The sequence below is a fragment of the Phyllobates terribilis genome, unplaced genomic scaffold, assembly GCF_046119375.1.
Source record: "Phyllobates terribilis strain yellow unplaced genomic scaffold, ASM4611937v1 Scaffold_74__1_contigs__length_7073193, whole genome shotgun sequence".
Taxonomy (NCBI): Eukaryota; Metazoa; Chordata; class Amphibia; order Anura; family Dendrobatidae; genus Phyllobates; species Phyllobates terribilis.
In genome coordinates, this window is record NW_027362834.1 from 2888119 (window position 1) to 2908784 (window position 20666).

The 20666-nt window shown below is 48.0% G+C and overlaps 12 non-coding genes and 1 pseudogene across 12 annotated transcripts; all 13 read right to left on the reverse strand.

Annotated features, from left to right (window-relative positions):
* Positions 1–385: 385 nt before the first annotated feature.
* On the reverse strand, positions 386–576 carry LOC141195908 (U2 spliceosomal RNA). Its single transcript, XR_012268479.1, has one exon. It is a non-coding gene; the product is annotated as a U2 spliceosomal RNA (small nuclear RNA).
* A 1120-nt stretch (positions 577–1696) lies between these two features.
* LOC141195104 (U2 spliceosomal RNA) lies at positions 1697–1887 on the reverse strand. The gene has a single exon (XR_012267711.1). It is a non-coding gene; the product is annotated as a U2 spliceosomal RNA (small nuclear RNA).
* A 1121-nt stretch (positions 1888–3008) lies between these two features.
* Positions 3009–3199, reverse strand: LOC141195999 (U2 spliceosomal RNA). The gene has a single exon (XR_012268568.1). It is a non-coding gene; the product is annotated as a U2 spliceosomal RNA (small nuclear RNA).
* A 1120-nt stretch (positions 3200–4319) lies between these two features.
* LOC141195105 (U2 spliceosomal RNA) lies at positions 4320–4510 on the reverse strand. Its single transcript, XR_012267712.1, has one exon. It is a non-coding gene; the product is annotated as a U2 spliceosomal RNA (small nuclear RNA).
* A 1119-nt stretch (positions 4511–5629) lies between these two features.
* On the reverse strand, positions 5630–5820 carry LOC141195106 (U2 spliceosomal RNA). Its single transcript, XR_012267713.1, has one exon. It is a non-coding gene; the product is annotated as a U2 spliceosomal RNA (small nuclear RNA).
* A 1122-nt stretch (positions 5821–6942) lies between these two features.
* Positions 6943–7133, reverse strand: LOC141195107 (U2 spliceosomal RNA). The gene has a single exon (XR_012267714.1). It is a non-coding gene; the product is annotated as a U2 spliceosomal RNA (small nuclear RNA).
* Positions 7134–8253: 1120 nt separating this feature from the next.
* LOC141195108 (U2 spliceosomal RNA) lies at positions 8254–8444 on the reverse strand. Its single transcript, XR_012267715.1, has one exon. It is a non-coding gene; the product is annotated as a U2 spliceosomal RNA (small nuclear RNA).
* Positions 8445–9566: 1122 nt separating this feature from the next.
* On the reverse strand, positions 9567–9757 carry LOC141195109 (U2 spliceosomal RNA). Its single transcript, XR_012267716.1, has one exon. It is a non-coding gene; the product is annotated as a U2 spliceosomal RNA (small nuclear RNA).
* A 1121-nt stretch (positions 9758–10878) lies between these two features.
* LOC141195111 (U2 spliceosomal RNA) lies at positions 10879–11069 on the reverse strand. The gene has a single exon (XR_012267718.1). It is a non-coding gene; the product is annotated as a U2 spliceosomal RNA (small nuclear RNA).
* A 1122-nt stretch (positions 11070–12191) lies between these two features.
* LOC141195112 (U2 spliceosomal RNA) lies at positions 12192–12382 on the reverse strand. Its single transcript, XR_012267719.1, has one exon. It is a non-coding gene; the product is annotated as a U2 spliceosomal RNA (small nuclear RNA).
* Positions 12383–13502: 1120 nt separating this feature from the next.
* LOC141196267 (U2 spliceosomal RNA) lies at positions 13503–13697 on the reverse strand. Its single transcript, XR_012268829.1, has one exon. It is a non-coding gene; the product is annotated as a U2 spliceosomal RNA (small nuclear RNA).
* A 5564-nt stretch (positions 13698–19261) lies between these two features.
* Positions 19262–19339, reverse strand: LOC141196451 (U2 spliceosomal RNA; annotated as a pseudogene).
* A 1120-nt stretch (positions 19340–20459) lies between these two features.
* Positions 20460–20650, reverse strand: LOC141195114 (U2 spliceosomal RNA). The gene has a single exon (XR_012267720.1). It is a non-coding gene; the product is annotated as a U2 spliceosomal RNA (small nuclear RNA).
* Positions 20651–20666: the final 16 nt, after the last annotated feature.

Consider the following 20666-nt stretch of genomic DNA (forward strand, 5'->3'; position numbering starts at 1 on the left):
AAGGGCATTTGCTAAATAGATGGTGTGTGTGCAACAATATACTGAAAGGTCAATTATATTGTGCAGCTTATCTCACCACCTGTAGTTATTTAGGTGAAAGCTCCAAAATGCTTGCCTAATATGTCTGTTTATCCAAAAGGAAGTATAGAGGGAGAGCTAGATAGATAGCATTGCATTACATTACATTACATGGCAATGCAATGCACAGTTGCTGAAGTTGAACCAAAATGAGCTTGTCATCTGGCTTCTGCAACTTTTAACATGAAAAATCCAATGAGGAGAAGAAAAGCAAAGCCAAAGAGTCCATCCCAAAATCCGACAAACAAGCAAAATGAACAAAAAGCATTGAATTCAATTCTTTCTGATTTTAGAAACTGCATTAAAGAAGGGGTGCACCGGTCCTGGAGATACTGCAATACCAGGTCAATGCGTGGAGTGGACAGAGCAAGCTCTTTTTCCATCTCCCTGTTCTTAAAATCCATTTAATATATGGTCCCCAGATAGGGGACGTATCAGATATTAAACTGATAAGAACAGATACTACACTTGATCTTAGCCAAAAGGCCGAGAAGCGATAACCAGAATTGGTTTCCGACTACGGTGCCACCCAAGGATTCTGAAAAGTCCATTTGTGGAGATGGCCACCTGGACTCCCGTTAAGAAGACATGCTGTCAACCTCTAGATCCCTCACATGCCTGCACTTTTCGGCTTGCTGCTGCTGCAATCCACGCGTTTTAGATCTGCATAACTCCACCTCTTTTAGCACAGTACCCTCAACCCCCGGCTGTTCCCACCTGCCTCAACACCGTTGGAAGGGAGGAGAACCAATTAAGGCGGGGGGGGGGTGGAACGAGCAGCTGTCTACCCTTAGCAGGAGGGTTGCTGATTAATTACCTCTCCTGCTGCTGCTGCTGCTGGCTGTCCAGCAGCAGACTGAAGGTGGCTGCTGCTGTGCGCAGGTATATAAAGGCTCAGAGCCTATTATGACACGCGCAGCCAGCGTTCCATTGCCACATTCCGTCTACTGCAGGCGGGATACCTGGATGGCTGAATGTCACTGAGAAGCTCACAGAGACCGCCATAAGCAACAGTTTAAAAGAATGCCACAGACTAATCAACCAAACTTTTTGGGTTGGTTTCTCTTTTATAGTCTGCAGGCATTAAATGAAAGAAGTCAGTGTTCCAGCAGAGGGAGACAACGTTTCAGAAAAGGCATTGTAGCAAACCAAAAAAGAAATTTTAAGCGCAGCAGAGTAACCAGCTCACATACCTGTTAGCTCAGGTGAGTTTAAAAGGCTGCTGTTGATAACAAGGGCATTTGCTAAATAGATGGTGTGTGTGCAACAATATACTGAAAGGTCAATTATATTGTGCAGCTTATCTCACCACCTGTAGTTATTTAGGTGAAAGCTCCAAAATGCTTGCCTAATATGTCTGTTTATCCAAAAGGAAGTATAGAGGGAGAGCTAGATAGATAGCATTGCATTACATTACATTACATGGCAATGCAATGCACAGTTGCTGAAGTTGAACCAAAATGAGCTTGTCATCTGGCTTCTGCAACTTTTAACATGAAAAATCCAATGAGGAGAAGAAAAGCAAAGCCAAAGAGTCCATCCCAAAATCCGACAAACAAGCAAAATGAACAAAAAGCATTGAATTCAATTCTTTCTGATTTTAGAAACTGCATTAAAGAAGGGGTGCACCGGTCCTGGAGATACTGCAATACCAGGTCAATGCGTGGAGTGGACAGAGCAAGCTCTTTTTCCATCTCCCTGTTCTAAAAATCCATTTAATATATGGTCCCCAGATAGGGGACGTATCAGATATTAAACTGATAAGAACAGATACTACACTTGATCTTAGCCAAAAGGCCGAGAAGCGATAACCAGAATTGGTTTCCGACTACGGTGCCACCCAAGGTTTCTGAAAAGTCCATTTGTGGAGATGGCCACCTGGACTCCCGTTAAGAAGACATGCTGTCAACCTCTAGATCCCTCACATGCCTGCACTTTTCGGCTTGCTGCTGCTGCAATCCACGCGTTTTAGATCTGCATAACTCCACCTCTTTTAGCACAGTACCCTCAACCCCCAGCTGTTCCCACCCGCCTCAACACCGTTGGAAGGGAGGAGAACCAATTAAGGCGGGGGGGGGGGTGGAACGAGCAGCTGTCTACCCTTAGCAGGAGGGTTGCTGATTAATTACCTCTCCTGCTGCTGCTGCTGCTGGCTGTCCAGCAGCAGACTGAAGGTGGCTGCTGCTGTGCGCAGGTATATAAAGGCTCAGAGCCTATTATGACACGCGCAGCCAGCGTTCCATTGCCACATTCCGTCTACTGCAGGCGGGATACCTGGATGGCTGAATGTCACTGAGAAGCTCACAGAGACCGCCATAAGCAACAGTTTAAAAGAATGCCACAGACTAATCAACCAAACTTTTTGGGTTGGTTTCTCTTTTATAGTCTGCAGGCATTAAATGAAAGAAGTCAGTGTTCCAGCAGAGGGAGACAACGTTTCAGAAAAGGCATTGTAGCAAACCAAAAAAGAAATTTTAAGCGCAGCAGAGTAACCAGCTCACATACCTGTTAGCTCAGGTGAGTTTAAAAGGCTGCTGTTGATAACAAGGGCATTTGCTAAATAGATGGTGTGTGTGCAACAATATACTGAAAGGTCAATTATATTGTGCAGCTTATCTCACCACCTGTAGTTATTTAGGTGAAAGCTCCAAAATGCTTGCCTAATATGTCTGTTTATCCAAAAGGAAGTATAGAGGGAGAGCTAGATAGATAGCATTGCATTACATTACATTACATGGCAATGCAATGCACAGTTGCTGAAGTTGAACCAAAATGAGCTTGTCATCTGGCTTCTGCAACTTTTAACATGAAAAATCCAATGAGGAGAAGAAAAGCAAAGCCAAAGAGTCCATCCCAAAATCCGACAAACAAGCAAAATGAACAAAAAGCATTGAATTCAATTCTTTCTGATTTTAGAAACTGCATTAAAGAAGGGGTGCACCGGTCCTGGAGATACTGTAATACCAGGTCAATGCGTGGAGTGGACAGAGCAAGCTCTTTTTCCATCTCCCTGTTCTTAAAATCCATTTAATATATGGTCCCCAGATAGGGGACGTATCAGATATTAAACTGATAAGAACAGATACTACACTTGATCTTAGCCAAAAGGCCGAGAAGCGATAACCAGAATTGGTTTCCGACTACGGTGCCACCCAAGGATTCTGAAAAGTCCATTTGTGGAGATGGCCACCTGGACTCCCGTTAAGAAGACATGCTGTCAACCTCTAGATCCCTCACATGCCTGCACTTTTCGGCTTGCTGCTGCTGCAATCCACGCGTTTTAGATCTGCATAACTCCACCTCTTTTAGCACAGTACCCTCAACCCCCGGCTGTTCCCACCTGCCTCAACACCGTTGGAAGGGAGGAGAACCAATTAAGGCGGGGGGGGGGTGGAACGAGCAGCTGTCTACCCTTAGCAGGAGGGTTGCTGATTAATTACCTCTCCTGCTGCTGCTGCTGCTGGCTGTCCAGCAGCAGACTGAAGGTGGCTGCTGCTGTGCGCAGGTATATAAAGGCTCAGAGCCTATTATGACACGCGCAGCCAGCGTTCCATTGCCACATTCCGTCTACTGCAGGCGGGATACCTGGATGGCTGAATGTCACTGAGAAGCTCACAGAGACCGCCATAAGCAACAGTTTAAAAGAATGCCACAGACTAATCAACCAAACTTTTTGGGTTGGTTTCTCTTTTATAGTCTGCAGGCATTAAATGAAAGAAGTCAGTGTTCCAGCAGAGGGAGACAACGTTTCAGAAAAGGCATTGTAGCAAACCAAAAAAGAAATTTTAAGCGCAGCAGAGTAACCAGCTCACATACCTGTTAGCTCAGGTGAGTTTAAAAGGCTGCTGTTGATAACAAGGGCATTTGCTAAATAGATGGTGTGTGTGCAACAATATACTGAAAGGTCAATTATATTGTGCAGCTTATCTCACCACCTGTAGTTATTTAGGTGAAAGCTCCAAAATGCTTGCCTAATATGTCTGTTTATCCAAAAGGAAGTATAGAGGGAGAGCTAGATAGATAGCATTGCATTACATTACATTACATGGCAATGCAATGCACAGTTGCTGAAGTTGAACCAAAATGAGCTTGTCATCTGGCTTCTGCAACTTTTAACATGAAAAATCCAATGAGGAGAAGAAAAGCAAAGCCAAAGAGTCCATCCCAAAATCCGACAAACAAGCAAAATGAACAAAAAGCATTGAATTCAATTCTTTCTGATTTTAGAAACTGCATTAAAGAAGGGGTGCACCGGTCCTGGAGATACTGCAATACCAGGTCAATGCGTGGAGTGGACAGAGCAAGCTCTTTTTCCATCTCCCTGTTCTAAAAATCCATTTAATATATGGTCCCCAGATAGGGGACGTATCAGATATTAAACTGATAAGAACAGATACTACACTTGATCTTAGCCAAAAGGCCGAGAAGCGATAACCAGAATTGGTTTCCGACTACGGTGCCACCCAAGGATTCTGAAAAGTCCATTTGTGGAGATGGCCACCTGGACTCCCGTTAAGAAGACATGCTGTCAACCTCTAGATCCCTCACATGCCTGCACTTTTCGGCTTGCTGCTGCTGCAATCCACGCGTTTTAGATCTGCATAACTCCACCTCTTTTAGCACAGTACCCTCAACCCCCGGCTGTTCCCACCCGCCTCAACACCGTTGGAAGGGAGGAGAACCAATTAAGGCGGGGGGGGGTGGAACGAGCAGCTGTCTACCCTTAGCAGGAGGGTTGCTGATTAATTACCTCTCCTGCTGCTGCTGCTGCTGGCTGTCCAGCAGCAGACTGAAGGTGGCTGCTGCTGTGCGCAGGTATATAAAGGCTCAGAGCCTATTATGACACGCGCAGCCAGCGTTCCATTGCCACATTCCGTCTACTGCAGGCGGGATACCTGGATGGCTGAATGTCACTGAGAAGCTCACAGAGACCGCCATAAGCAACAGTTTAAAAGAATGCCACAGACTAATCAACCAAACTTTTTGGGTTGGTTTCTCTTTTATAGTCTGCAGGCATTAAATGAAAGAAGTCAGTGTTCCAGCAGAGGGAGACAACGTTTCAGAAAAGGCATTGTAGCAAACCAAAAAAGAAATTTTAAGCGCAGCAGAGTAACCAGCTCACATACCTGTTAGCTCAGGTGAGTTTAAAAGGCTGCTGTTGATAACAAGGGCATTTGCTAAATAGATGGTGTGTGTGCAACAATATACTGAAAGGTCAATTATATTGTGCAGCTTATCTCACCACCTGTAGTTATTTAGGTGAAAGCTCCAAAATGCTTGCCTAATATGTCTGTTTATCCAAAAGGAAGTATAGAGGGAGAGCTAGATAGATAGCATTGCATTACATTACATTACATGGCAATGCAATGCACAGTTGCTGAAGTTGAACCAAAATGAGCTTGTCATCTGGCTTCTGCAACTTTTAACATGAAAAATCCAATGAGGGGAAGAAAAGCAAAGCCAAAGAGTCCATCCCAAAATCCGACAAACAAGCAAAATGAACAAAAAGCATTGAATTCAATTCTTTCTGATTTTAGAAACTGCATTAAAGAAGGGGTGCACCGGTCCTGGAGATACTGCAATACCAGGTCAATGCGTGGAGTGGACAGAGCAAGCTCTTTTTCCATCTCCCTGTTCTAAAAATCCATTTAATATATGGTCCCCAGATAGGGGACGTATCAGATATTAAACTGATAAGAACAGATACTACACTTGATCTTAGCCAAAAGGCCGAGAAGCGATAACCAGAATTGGTTTCCGACTACGGTGCCACCCAAGGATTCTGAAAAGTCCATTTGTGGAGATGGCCACCTGGACTCCCGTTAAGAAGACATGCTGTCAACCTCTAGATCCCTCACATGCCTGCACTTTTCGGCTTGCTGCTGCTGCAATCCAAGCGTTTTAGATCTGCATAAATCCACCTCTTTTAGCACAGTACCCTCAACCCCCGGCTGTTCCCACCCGCCTCAACACCGTTGGAAGGGAGGAGAACCAATTAAGGCGGGGGGGGGGGGTGGAACGAGCAGCTGTCTACCCTTAGCAGGAGGGTTGCTGATTAATTACCTCTCCTGCTGCTGCTGCTGCTGGCTGTCCAGCAGCAGACTGAAGGTGGCTGCTGCTGTGCGCAGGTATATAAAGGCTCAGAGCCTATTATGACACGCGCAGCCAGCGTTCCATTGCCACATTCCGTCTACTGCAGGCGGGATACCTGGATGGCTGAATGTCACTGAGAAGCTCACAGAGACCGCCATAAGCAACAGTTTAAAAGAATGCCACAGACTAATCAACCAAACTTTTTGGGTTGGTTTCTCTTTTATAGTCTGCAGGCATTAAATGAAAGAAGTCAGTGTTCCAGCAGAGGGAGACAACGTTTCAGAAAAGGCATTGTAGCAAACCAAAAAAGAAATTTTAAGCGCAGCAGAGTAACCAGCTCACATACCTGTTAGCTCAGGTGAGTTTAAAAGGCTGCTGTTGATAACAAGGGCATTTGCTAAATAGATGGTGTGTGTGCAACAATATACTGAAAGGTCAATTATATTGTGCAGCTTATCTCACCACCTGTAGTTATTTAGGTGAAAGCTCCAAAATGCTTGCCTAATATGTCTGTTTATCCAAAAGGAAGTATAGAGGGAGAGCTAGATAGATAGCATTGCATTACATTACATTACATGGCAATGCAATGCACAGTTGCTGAAGTTGAACCAAAATGAGCTTGTCATCTGGCTTCTGCAACTTTTAACATGAAAAATCCAATGAGGAGAAGAAAAGCAAAGCCAAAGAGTCCATCCCAAAATCCGACAAACAAGCAAAATGAACAAAAAGCATTGAATTCAATTCTTTCTGATTTTAGAAACTGCATTAAAGAAGGGGTGCACCGGTCCTGGAGATACTGCAATACCAGGTCAATGCGTGGAGTGGACAGAGCAAGCTCTTTTTCCATCTCCCTGTTCTAAAAATCCATTTAATATATGGTCCCCAGATAGGGGACGTATCAGATATTAAACTGATAAGAACAGATACTACACTTGATCTTAGCCAAAAGGCCGAGAAGCGATAACCAGAATTGGTTTCCGACTACGGTGCCACCCAAGGATTCTGAAAAGTCCATTTGTGGAGATGGCCACCTGGACTCCCGTTAAGAAGACATGCTGTCAACCTCTAGATCCCTCACATGCCTGCACTTTTCGGCTTGCTGCTGCTGCAATCTACGCGTTTTAGATCTGCATAACTCCACCTCTTTTAGCACAGTACCCTCAACCCCCGGCTGTTCCCACCCGCCTCAACACCGTTGGAAGGGAGGAGAACCAATTAAGGCGGGGGGGGGGTGGAACGAGCAGCTGTCTACCCTTAGCAGGAGGGTTGCTGATTAATTACCTCTCCTGCTGCTGCTGCTGCTGGCTGTCCAGCAGCAGACTGAAGGTGGCTGCTGCTGTGCGCAGGTATATAAAGGCTCAGAGCCTATTATGACACGCGCAGCCAGCGTTCCATTGCCACATTCCGTCTACTGCAGGCGGGATACCTGGATGGCTGAATGTCACTGAGAAGCTCACAGAGACCGCCATAAGCAACAGTTTAAAAGAATGCCACAGACTAATCAACCAAACTTTTTGGGTTGGTTTCTCTTTTATAGTCTGCAGGCATTAAATGAAAGAAGTCAGTGTTCCAGCAGAGGGAGACAACGTTTCAGAAAAGGCATTGTAGCAAACCAAAAAAGAAATTTTAAGCGCAGCAGAGTAACCAGCTCACATACCTGTTAGCTCAGGTGAGTTTAAAAGGCTGCTGTTGATAACAAGGGCATTTGCTAAATAGATGGTGTGTGTGCAACAATATACTGAAAGGTCAATTATATTGTGCAGCTTATCTCACCACCTGTAGTTATTTAGGTGAAAGCTCCAAAATGCTTGCCTAATATGTCTGTTTATCCAAAAGGAAGTATAGAGGGAGAGCTAGATAGATAGCATTGCATTACATTACATTACATGGCAATGCAATGCACAGTTGCTGAAGTTGAACCAAAATGAGCTTGTCATCTGGCTTCTGCAACTTTTAACATGAAAAATCCAATGAGGAGAAGAAAAGCAAAGCCAAAGAGTCCATCCCAAAATCCGACAAACAAGCAAAATGAACAAAAAGCATTGAATTCAATTCTTTCTGATTTTAGAAACTGCATTAAAGAAGGGGTGCACCGGTCCTGGAGATACTGCAATACCAGGTCAATGCGTGGAGTGGACAGAGCAAGCTCTTTTTCCATCTCCCTGTTCTAAAAATCCATTTAATATATGGTCCCCAGATAGGGGACGTATCAGATATTAAACTGATAAGAACAGATACTACACTTGATCTTAGCCAAAAGGCCGAGAAGCGATAACCAGAATTGGTTTCCGACTACGGTGCCACCCAAGGATTCTGAAAAGTCCATTTGTGGAGATGGCCACCTGGACTCCCGTTAAGAAGACATGCTGTCAACCTCTAGATCCCTCACATGCCTGCACTTTTCGGCTTGCTGCTGCTGCAATCCACGCGTTTTAGATCTGCATAACTCCACCTCTTTTAGCACAGTACCCTCAACCCCCGGCTGTTCCCACCCGCCTCAACACCGTTGGAAGGGAGGAGAACCAATTAAGGCGGGGGGGGGGGGTGGAACGAGCAGCTGTCTACCCTTAGCAGGAGGGTTGCTGATTAATTACCTCTCCTGCTGCTGCTGCTGCTGGCTGTCCAGCAGCAGACTGAAGGTGGCTGCTGCTGTGCGCAGGTATATAAAGGCTCAGAGCCTATTATGACACGCGCAGCCAGCGTTCCATTGCCACATTCCGTCTACTGCAGGCGGGATACCTGGATGGCTGAATGTCACTGAGAAGCTCACAGAGACCGCCATAAGCAACAGTTTAAAAGAATGCCACAGACTAATCAACCAAACTTTTTGGGTTGGTTTCTCTTTTATAGTCTGCAGGCATTAAATGAAAGAAGTCAGTGTTCCAGCAGAGGGAGACAACGTTTCAGAAAAGGCATTGTAGCAAACCAAAAAAGAAATTTTAAGCGCAGCAGAGTAACCAGCTCACATACCTGTTAGCTCAGGTGAGTTTAAAAGGCTGCTGTTGATAACAAGGGCATTTGCTAAATAGATGGTGTGTGTGCAACAATATACTGAAAGGTCAATTATATTGTGCAGCTTATCTCACCACCTGTAGTTATTTAGGTGAAAGCTCCAAAATGCTTGCCTAATATGTCTGTTTATCCAAAAGGAAGTATAGAGGGAGAGCTAGATAGATAGCATTGCATTACATTACATTACATGGCAATGCAATGCACAGTTGCTGAAGTTGAACCAAAATGAGCTTGTCATCTGGCTTCTGCAACTTTTAACATGAAAAATCCAATGAGGAGAAGAAAAGCAAAGCCAAAGAGTCCATCCCAAAATCCGACAAACAAGCAAAATGAACAAAAAGCATTGAATTCAATTCTTTCTGATTTTAGAAACTGCATTAAAGAAGGGGTGCACCGGTCCTGGAGATACTGCAATACCAGGTCAATGCGTGGAGTGGACAGAGCAAGCTCTTTTTCCATCTCCCTGTTCTAAAAATCCATTTAATATATGGTCCCCAGATAGGGGACGTATCAGATATTAAACTGATAAGAACAGATACTACACTTGATCTTAGCCAAAAGGCCGAGAAGCGATAACCAGAATTGGTTTCCGACTACGGTGCCACCCAAGGATTCTGAAAAGTCCATTTGTGGAGATGGCCACCTGGACTCCCGTTAAGAAGACATGCTGTCAACCTCTAGATCCCTCACATGCCTGCACTTTTCGGCTTGCTGCTGCTGCAATCCACGCGTTTTAGAGCTGCATAACTCCACCTCTTTTAGCACAGTACCCTCAACCCCCGGCTGTTCCCACCCGCCTCAACACCGTTGGAAGGGAGGAGAACCAATTAAGGCGGGGGGGGTGGTGGAACGAGCAGCTGTCTACCCTTAGCAGGAGGGTTGCTGATTAATTACCTCTCCTGCTGCTGCTGCTGCTGGCTGTCCAGCAGCAGACTGAAGGTGGCTGCTGCTGTGCGCAGGTATATAAAGGCTCAGAGCCTATTATGACACGCGCAGCCAGCGTTCCATTGCCACATTCCGTCTACTGCAGGCGGGATACCTGGATGGCTGAATGTCACTGAGAAGCTCACAGAGACCGCCATAAGCAACAGTTTAAAAGAATGCCACAGACTAATCAACCAAACTTTTTGGGTTGGTTTCTCTTTTATAGTCTGCAGGCATTAAATGAAAGAAGTCAGTGTTCCAGCAGAGGGAGACAACGTTTCAGAAAAGGCATTGTAGCAAACCAAAAAAGAAATTTTAAGCGCAGCAGAGTAACCAGCTCACATACCTGTTAGCTCAGGTGAGTTTAAAAGGCTGCTGTTGATAACAAGGGCATTTGCTAAATAGATGGTGTGTGTGCAACAATATACTGAAAGGTCAATTATATTGTGCAGCTTATCTCACCACCTGTAGTTATTTAGGTGAAAGCTCCAAAATGCTTGCCTAATATGTCTGTTTATCCAAAAGGAAGTATAGAGGGAGAGCTAGATAGATAGCATTGCATTACATTACATTACATGGCAATGCAATGCACAGTTGCTGAAGTTGAACCAAAATGAGCTTGTCATCTGGCTTCTGCAACTTTTAACATGAAAAATCCAATGAGGAGAAGAAAAGCAAAGCCAAAGAGTCCATCCCAAAATCCGACAAACAAGCAAAATGAACAAAAAGCATTGAATTCAATTCTTTCTGATTTTAGAAACTGCATTAAAGAAGGGGTGCACCGGTCCTGGAGATACTGCAATACCAGGTCAATGCGTGGAGTGGACAGAGCAAGCTCTTTTTCCATCTCCCTGTTCTAAAAATCCATTTAATATATGGTCCCCAGATAGGGGACGTATCAGATATTAAACTGATAAGAACAGATACTACACTTGATCTTAGCCAAAAGGCCGAGAAGCGATAACCAGAATTGGTTTCCGACTACGGTGCCACCCAAGGATTCTGAAAAGTCCATTTGTGGAGATGGCCACCTGGACTCCCGTTAAGAAGACATGCTGTCAACCTCTAGATCCCTCACATGCCTGCACTTTTCGGCTTGCTGCTGCTGCAATCCACGCGTTTTAGATCTGCATAACTCCACCTCTTTTAGCACAGTACCCTCAACCCCCGGCTGTTCCCACCTGCCTCAACACCGTTGGAAGGGAGGAGAACCAATTAAGGCGGGGGGGGGGGGTGGAACGAGCAGCTGTCTACCCTTAGCAGGAGGGTTGCTGATTAATTACCTCTCCTGCTGCTGCTGCTGCTGGCTGTCCAGCAGCAGACTGAAGGTGGCTGCTGCTGTGCGCAGGTATATAAAGGCTCAGAGCCTATTATGACACGCGCAGCCAGCGTTCCATTGCCACATTCCGTCTACTGCAGGCGGGATACCTGGATGGCTGAATGTCACTGAGAAGCTCACAGAGACCGCCATAAGCAACAGTTTAAAAGAATGCCACAGACTAATCAACCAAACTTTTTGGGTTGGTTTCTCTTTTATAGTCTGCAGGCATTAAATGAAAGAAGTCAGTGTTCCAGCAGAGGGAGACAACGTTTCAGAAAAGGCATTGTAGCAAACCAAAAAAGAAATTTTAAGCGCAGCAGAGTAACCAGCTCACATACCTGTTAGCTCAGGTGAGTTTAAAAGGCTGCTGTTGATAACAAGGGCATTTGCTAAATAGATGGTGTGTGTGCAACAATATACTGAAAGGTCAATTATATTGTGCAGCTTATCTCACCACCTGTAGTTATTTAGGTGAAAGCTCCAAAATGCTTGCCTAATATGTCTGTTTATCCAAAAGGAAGTATAGAGGGAGAGCTAGATAGATAGCATTGCATTACATTACATTACATGGCAATGCAATGCACAGTTGCTGAAGTTGAACCAAAATGAGCTTGTCATCTGGCTTCTGCAACTTTTAACATGAAAAATCCAATGAGGAGAAGAAAAGCAAAGCCAAAGAGTCCATCCCAAAATCCGACAAACAAGCAAAATGAACAAAAAGCATTGAATTCAATTCTTTCTGATTTTAGAAACTGCATTAAAGAAGGGGTGCACCGGTCCTGGAGATACTGCAATACCAGGTCAATGCGTGGAGTGGACAGAGCAAGCTCTTTTTCCATCTCCCTGTTCTAAAAATCCATTTAATATATGGTCCCCAGATAGGGGACGTATCAGATATTAAACTGATAAGAACAGATACTACACTTGATCTTAGCCAAAAGGCCGAGAAGCGATAACCAGAATTGGTTTCCGACTACGGTGCCACCCAAGGATTCTGAAAAGTCCATTTGTGGAGATGGCCACCTGGACTCCCGTTAAGAAGACATGCTGTCAACCTCTAGATCCCTCACATGCCTGCACTTTTCGGCTTGCTGCTGCTGCAATCCACGCGTTTTAGATCTGCATAACTCCACCTCTTTTAGCACAGTACCCTCAACCCCCGGCTGTTCCCACCCGCCTCAACACCGTTGGAAGGGAGGAGAACCAATTAAGGCGGGGGGGGGGTGGAACGAGCAGCTGTCTACCCTTAGCAGGAGGGTTGCTGATTAATTACCTCTCCTGCTGCTGCTGCTGCTGGCTGTCCAGCAGCAGACTGAAGGTGGCTGCTGCTGTGCGCAGGTATATAAAGGCTCAGAGCCTATTATGACACGCGCAGCCAGCGTTCCATTACCACATTCCGTCTACTGCAGGCGGGATACCTGGATGGCTGAATGTCACTGAGAAGCTCACAGAGACCGCCATAAGCAACAGTTTAAAAGAATGCCACAGACTAATCAACCAAACTTTTTGGGTTGGTTTCTCTTTTATAGTCTGCAGGCATTAAATGAAAGAAGTCAGTGTTCCAGCAGAGGGAGACAACGTTTCAGAAAAGGCATTGTAGCAAACCAAAAAAGAAATTTTAAGCGCAGCAGAGTAACCAGCTCACATACCTGTTAGCTCAGGTGAGTTTAAAAGGCTGCTGTTGATAACAAGGGCATTTGTTAAATAGATGGTGTGTGTGCAACAATATACTGAAAGGTCAATTATATTGTGCAGCTTATCTCACCACCTGTAGTTATTTAGGTGAAAGCTCCAAAATGCTTGCCTAATATGTCTGTTTATCCAAAAGGAAGTATAGAGGGAGAGCTAGATAGATAGCATTGCATTACATTACATTACATTGCAATGCAATGCACAGTTGCTGAAGTTGAACCAAAATGAGCTTGTCATCTGGCTTCTGCAACTTTTAACATGAAAAATCCAATGAGGAGAAGAAAAGCAAAGCCAAAGAGTCCATCCCAAAATCCGACAAACAAGCAAAATGAACAAAAAGCATTGAATTCAATTCTTTCTGATTTTAGAAACTGCATTAAAGAAGGGGTGCACCGGTCCTGGAGATACTGCAATACCAGGTCAATGCGTGGAGTGGACAGAGCAAGCTCTTTTTCCATCTCCCTGTTCTAAAAATCCATTTAATATATGGTCCCCAGATAGGGGACGTATCAGATATTAAACTGATAAGAACAGATTTTTTTTGATTGAATATATCTTTTATTAGCACAAAAAATAAGTTAACAGACAGTGTACAGTGCCGCAGCCCAGTACACACAGAATTCTACATCATATTTACATAGCATGAGGATACGACGCACTAACTAGACATATCACACCCCTATGCTACACAAAACACTCAATCTGAAAGAAAAAGCATGTCAATCAATACAGTACGACGAACCGTGATAAGCGATGGGGATTGGGAAAAAGGGGATGGGGAGGGGAAAATCACAGGCCCGAAGCTTTATTGAAAGACAAGACACATAAGGGGAGAGGGGGAGGAGGGGTTTAGTCCTCATCCTCGTCCTCCGGACCGTCCATGATGGAATAGTCTCTGAGCAGGCTGTGGATCAGCCTGCGGCAATCCTGGATGGACATCCTCTCCCTCCTCAAGATGAGCCGGTTCCTGGCGACCCAAACGGCATCCTTGAAGCAGTTCATAAGGCGCCAAGCCTCCTGGATGGCTCCGACGGTATGAACCCCAGGGAAGAGTCCGTAAAGCACAGAATGGTGCGATAGGCTCGCCCTGGGGACAGAGTTCCTCAGGTCGTCCTCAAGTGCAGTCAATAGGCGCTGTGCAAATCCGCAGTCCCAAAAAGTGTGCAAAGATGTTTCCTCCACGAAGGGGCACCTTGGGCAGTACCGGGTCTTGCACAGGTTCCGGGCATGCATGAATGACCGGACGGGCAGTCCGCCCTGAATCGCCATCCACGACAAGTCCTTGTGCCCGTTGGTCAGCCTGTCAGACGACACATTTGTCCACACAGTCTCCAGCGTGTCCTGGTGAAGTCCTGTGATGTTCTCCACGTCATCCTTGGCTCTGATTAGCTTGTGGATAGTTTTGGGCTTCCACAAGTCGGGCTTGAGTCCCTCCAGTTGATGCTCCCCCACAAATCGAACGACGTCTCCGTAGAACCATGGCGTCGTCCAGTTGTAGGGGAAGGAGCTGTCCCACTTGTCCCAGCCGAGTCGCCTCCAAAGAGGAAGCAGGAAGAAGCGAGACATGGACCTGCCCGCGGAGCCATTCTTGACTTGCAAAGTCCGGCGGACACAATCACACACAAAAGAGGATCGCAGGAGGGTGGGGATATCTGGAACGCCCTTCCCACCCTTGCGAGGCTCCTTGTACATGACGGCCCGCCTGACTCTGTCCATCTTGGATCCCCAGACAAAGTGAAACACTGTCCTGGTAATGGCCCTGCACACAGTGACGTGTGGGGGCCAGGCCTGCACCGTGTACTGCAAGACGGGCAGGACCTCATTACGCAGGACGAGTGCCTTACCCTCACAAGTGAGGTGTCTGAGGCTCCAGAGTCCGATCCGTTGCTTCACCTTGGCCAAGCGTTCTTGCCAGGACTTGAGGGCCGCTCCTTCCTTCCCGAACCAGACTCCCAGCACCTTGAGGAAATCCGGTTGAATGTTGAAGGGGAAGGGGGCGGAGGAGGCCGGCTGCCAATCCCCGAAGAGCATGGCTTCCGACTTCCTGCAGTTGACTTTGGCCCCTGAAGCCTGGCCGAACCTCTCACACGTCTGGACGAGGGCGTCGACTGAACCACGATCAGCGCAGAAGACGGTGACGTCGTCCATGTAGAGCGAGCACTTGACCTCGTGTCGTCCCGGACCCGGTGCGGTGATCCCTCTGATCTCTCCATTCTGCCGGATAGCCTCTGCGAAGAGTTCTATAACACAAACAAAAAGAAGAGGTGATAGAGGGCAGCCTTGTCTGACCCCAGAGAGGACAGGGAAGGGGTCAGTCTTCCAGCCGTTCACCAACACCGAGCTGTGGATATCAAAATACATCAGACGGACATACGAACAAAACATGTTACCCAAACCTAACCGGTGCAGAGCTCGGCCCATGAACTCGTGGGAAACCCGGTCGAAGGCCTTCTCCTGATCCAAGGAGACCAGGGCCGCGTGTGCGCGGCGGACCTTGATGTACTCGACCGTGTCCCGCACGAGAGCGAGGCTGTCTGCGATGCGACGTCCAGGGATGCCGCAGGTCTGGTCCGGGTGGATGATCCGTCCGATGACCGTCTTAAGTCGTGTCGCCATCGTCTTGGCCAGGATCTTGTAGTCCACGTTGAGCAGAGTGATGGGACGCCAATTCCTCAGGTCGCACCTCTCTCCCTTCCGCTTGTACAGGATCGTGACCATTCCTTCCCTCAAAGATGGAGGCATTCTACCCTCCACCACCATCTCCTCGTACAGGTCCAACAGGTCCGGACAGATGAGGTCTCCCAGCGCTACATAGAGCTCCGCTGGAAGACCATCACTGCCCGGGGTCCTGCCGGTCCTAAAGGATTTAGCGGCAGAGAGCAATTCGCCCACCATCAGAGGTTTGTCCAAGGCTGCCGTGCCTGCAGGATCAAGATGGTTAGTGATACCTGACAGGAACTTATCAGCAGCGTCGGGGTCGGTAGTCTTGTGGGAGTAGAGTTCGCTGTAGAAGTCGCTGACGACCCTCATCACGTCCTCCTTCCCACGTCGCATGTTTCCGCTCTCGTCTCGCAGCTCGTTCAGGGGCGTGTGACCGGCATGAAGTTTCCTGAAAAAGAATGAGTTACATTTCTCACCCTTCTCCAGATTCTCCACTTTGGAACGGAAGACGATTCGCTTGGACTCCTCCTCAAAGTGCCTTTTCAGGCTCTTCTTGGTCTCCTCCAGCTCCTCCCTCACGTCCCAGCCGCAGTGAAGAAGGTCCTGCAGCGACCGCAGCTCGCGCTGCAGCCCTCTGAAGTCCCTCCTCTTCTCACACGCCTGTTGTCGACCCTTGGCCTGAAAGAAACAGCGAAACTCAAGTTTAACATATTCCCACCAATCAGAGACTGTTTGGAAGCTACCCTTGTAGGACTGCCACATTGCGTAGGCTGCTCTCAGCTCCTCCACGACTTCATCCTGAGCCAGCAGAGCACAATTCAGCTTCCAGGAGCCGGGGCCGGACGGAAAACCGTCGCCGAGGACACCTTGTAAGTGAATGGCTCTGTGGTCGGAGAAGAAGCAGGAGACCATCGAGTGCCTACTCTGCCTGACTGCCCGAGAGGTGAACACAAAGTCAATCCTGGAGCGGAGTGAGCCATCGGGTCGGCTCCACGAATAGTTCGTGGAGCCTCTCCCCATGGAGCCCACCACATCCTGAAGAGAAGCCTCGGTTACCATCTCGATGAGCAGCTTGGACGTGATGTCCAACTTGGCAGATGTGCCAGAACTACGACCATCCTCCTCGATGGGGCAGTTGAAATCCCCGGCCATCACTAAGGTCCTGGTGGTGGCAAGCTGAAGCCGCAGGGTCTGGAAAAGCTCCAAACGCTCATTCTTCAGTGGGGACGCATACACGTTGATGAACCTGACAGGTTCTCCCGCCCAGTTGCCATCTACAACAAGAGCCCTGCCGCAGATGAGCTCCTGGACGGACTCAAGCGTGAATGCGCCCCCCCTGATCAGAATTGCGACCCCCGCAGACTTGCAGTCACCCCCACCGGACCAGTAGGATGGACCGTGGGACCACTCCCTGGCCAGATGTTTGAAGGACCTAGAGGAGGGAAGGGAACATTCCTGCAACATATAAACATCACACAACTGGGAAGTAAGGAAGGCATAAATAGTCTGACGTCTAAACTTGTCCTTGATGCTCCTGACATTAATGGAAAATAAGTGAATATTAGCCATCATGTAGGGAAAAAAGAAAAAGTTAGCGCAGGCCATACACCTTAGTTACCACTCCGGTCGGGTGGTCCCTCGTCGGTGTTGACTGCTGGTGACGGGATCACCAGCAGGCCCTCTTCCTCCATCTGGTCAAGCAGCGCGGCCTCGATCTCGGCGACCACCAGTTCCTCCTCTTCTGGCTCGGCCACCAGGGTCTCAACCATGTGCTCCATCTCTTCTGGCTCAGGGAGGGTATCCTCCTTTTCGCCTACGAAATCCAGAATCTTCTTTTTGGAGGATTCAGTAGCAGGGCTGTCCTCCACCTTCCTCTTTCCCCGGGTTGGAACTGGGGAGACAAGAAGGGGAAAATCCTCCTCGGAATAGATAGCGGCGGGTGGAGGAAAGGTTAATTTCACCGCTACCATGGTCTGGGGAGGGAGAGTGGCTGCCGGGGCAGGGGAAAGGACACCTGCTGAGGAGTAGGGGAAGGAGGAAGAGGAAGTGGAATCCTCAGCAGGTGTGGCCGGGGTGGGGGGGGATTGGACGGGGGTGGCAGGGGGAGGGATCGAGAGAGGGGTGACAGAACTCTTACCCTCCTTTGACTTTTTCTTCTGCTTCGGAGCTGCTGGGACCGTCGCTGGGGCTTTGGCCACCGACTCCTTGACCGCTTTGGCCTTGGTCGTCTCGGCCTTGGCCGCTGGGGCCTTGGTCGTCGCGTCCTTGACCTTCACAGGCCTGGTCGTCGGGGCCTTGTCCTCCGTAGCTGGGGTCGTCGCAACCACCGATGCCCAGGATCTCTCACGCTTGGGGCAATCCTTGTACAGATGAGCCGCCAGCCCACACAGGTTGCAGGACGTCTTCTTCGGGCAGTCCTTCGAGCTGTGTCCCGTCACTCGACAAATCCTGCAGGCATCCTCCTTGCAGTCCTTCATCTCGTGGCCGTTCTTGCCGCATCTCCTGCAGTTCCGCGGCATGTCCGGGTAATAGATGAGGCCGTAGGAGTTGCCCAGGGAGAATGTCGGGGGCAGGTGCCGAAGTCCGTCTGAGTACGCCAGGTCCCTGTGAAGTCTAACGGTCACTGACCACTTACCTGTCCAGAAGCCGAGTCCATTCAGGATGTGAGAGGGTTCCTTCACAACCAAACAGAAGCGTCTCAGGAAGGTACAGATGTCTTGGCCTGGGGTGTGCGGGTTGCGCATGGAGACCGTGATCCTCCTTTCGTCCCTCTGGATAGGGCAGCTACCTGTAAAGGCAGAGAAAGAATTATCCGGTCCTTTTGCGCTTACCATTTCCCAGAACCTCCTGCAGGTGTTCACAGTGGCGAAGGTGACGAAGAAGATCCCCGTCAAGAAGGTCTGGATGCTGAGGGTGTCCGACCTGGAGAAGCCTCGATCCAGCAGCATCTTCTGGCAGAACACGTCCGAGGACATGTCCGGCACCCTCCCATCCACTTCCTTCAGCTTCAGGGCCACCGTCTGCCGCATCCATGGCTCCAGGGCTGGAGCTTCGTGGCGGGGCTTCTGGGGTCCCTTCTGCTGGCCAGTCGTAGAGGCAGAGTCCTTGGGGTCAGAATCGGCTCCTGGCTGGGCCCTCCTGGCTGTCCCCTGCTCCAGGCTCTTCTTTTCGGCCTTCCTCGCAGCGCTTGCCATGGCTTTCCTCCTGCAGTTACTTCTTGGAGCTGGATCTGGAACTCTTCCCGGAATGGGTGGAGCTATGCAGATTCTTCTCCCGTCGTGTTCTGGACAAATTCCCCGAAAGGTCTTTGTCTCGATGATTTTCTTCCTCGAAGATTCCACAGGACAGCCCGATTCTTCTCCGAGTCTTCGTCTTCTTCTGGATTCTTTAGAGCTTCTTCCTCCCACCGATATCCGCCTTCCTTCTCCGATGTCAGCTGGGCTCCGAAGCTCTTCTCCTTCCGAGTTCGATCGCTCTCGTCAAGTGTAGATCGTAGCTCTTGTGTTCTTAAAAGAACAGATACTACACTTGATCTTAGCCAAAAGGCCGAGAAGCGATAACCAGAATTGGTTTCCGACTACGGTGCCACCCAAGGATTCTGAAAAGTCCATTTGTGGAGATGGCCACCTGGACTCCCGTTAAGAAGACATGCTGTCAACCTCTAGATCCCTCACATGCCTGCACTTTTCGGCTTGCTGCTGCTGCAATCCACGCGTTTTAGATCTGCATAACTCCACCTCTTTTAGCACAGTACCCTCAACCCCCGGCTGTTCCCACCCGCCTCAACACCGTTGGAAGGGAGGAGAACCAATTAAGGCGGGGGGGGGGTGGAACGAGCAGCTGTCTACCCTTAGCAGGAGGGTTGCTGATTAATTACCTCTCCTGCTGCTGCTGCTGCTGGCTGTCCAGCAGCAGACTGAAGGTGGCTGCTGCTGTGCGCAGGTATATAAAGGCTCAGAGCCTATTATGACACGCGCAGCCAGCGTTCCATTGCCACATTCCGTCTACTGCAGGCGGGATACCTGGATGGCTGAATGTCACTGAGAAGCTCACAGAGACCGCCATAAGCAACAGTTTAAAAGAATGCCACAGACTAATCAACCAAACTTTTTGGGTTGGTTTCTCTTTTATAGTCTGCAGGCATTAAATGAAAGAAGTCAGTGTTCCAGCAGAGGGAGACAACGTTTCAGAAAAGGCATTGTAGCAAACCAAAAAAGAAATTTTAAGCGCAGCAGAGTAACCAGCTCACATACCTGTTAGCTCAGGTGAGTTTAAAAGGCTGCTGTTGATAACAAGGGCATTTGCTAAATAGATGGTGTGTGTGCAACAATATACTGAAAGGTCAATTATATTGTGCAGCTTATCTCACCACCTGTAGTTATTTAGGTGAAAGCTCCAAAATGCTTGCCTAATATGTCTGTTTATCCAAAAGGAAGTATAGAGGGAGAGCTAGATAGATAGCATTGCATTACATTACATTACATGGCAATGCAATGCACAGTTGCTGAAGTTGAACCAAAATGAGCTTGCCATCTGGCTTCTGCAACTTTTAACATGAAAAATCCAATGAGGAGAAGAAAAGCAAAGCCAAAGAGTCCATCCCAAAATCCGACAAACAAGCAAAATGAACAAAAAGCATTGAATTCAATTCTTTCTGATTTTAGAAACTGCATTAAAGAAGGGGTGCACCGGTCCTGGAGATACTGCAATACCAGGTCAATGCGTGGAGTGGACAGAGCAAGCTCTTTTTCCATCTCCCTGTTCTAAAAATCCATTTAATATATGGTCCCCAGATAGGGGACGTATCAGATATTAAACTGATAAGAACAGATACTACACTTGATCTTAGCCAAAAGGCCGAGAAGCGATAACCAGAATTGGTTTC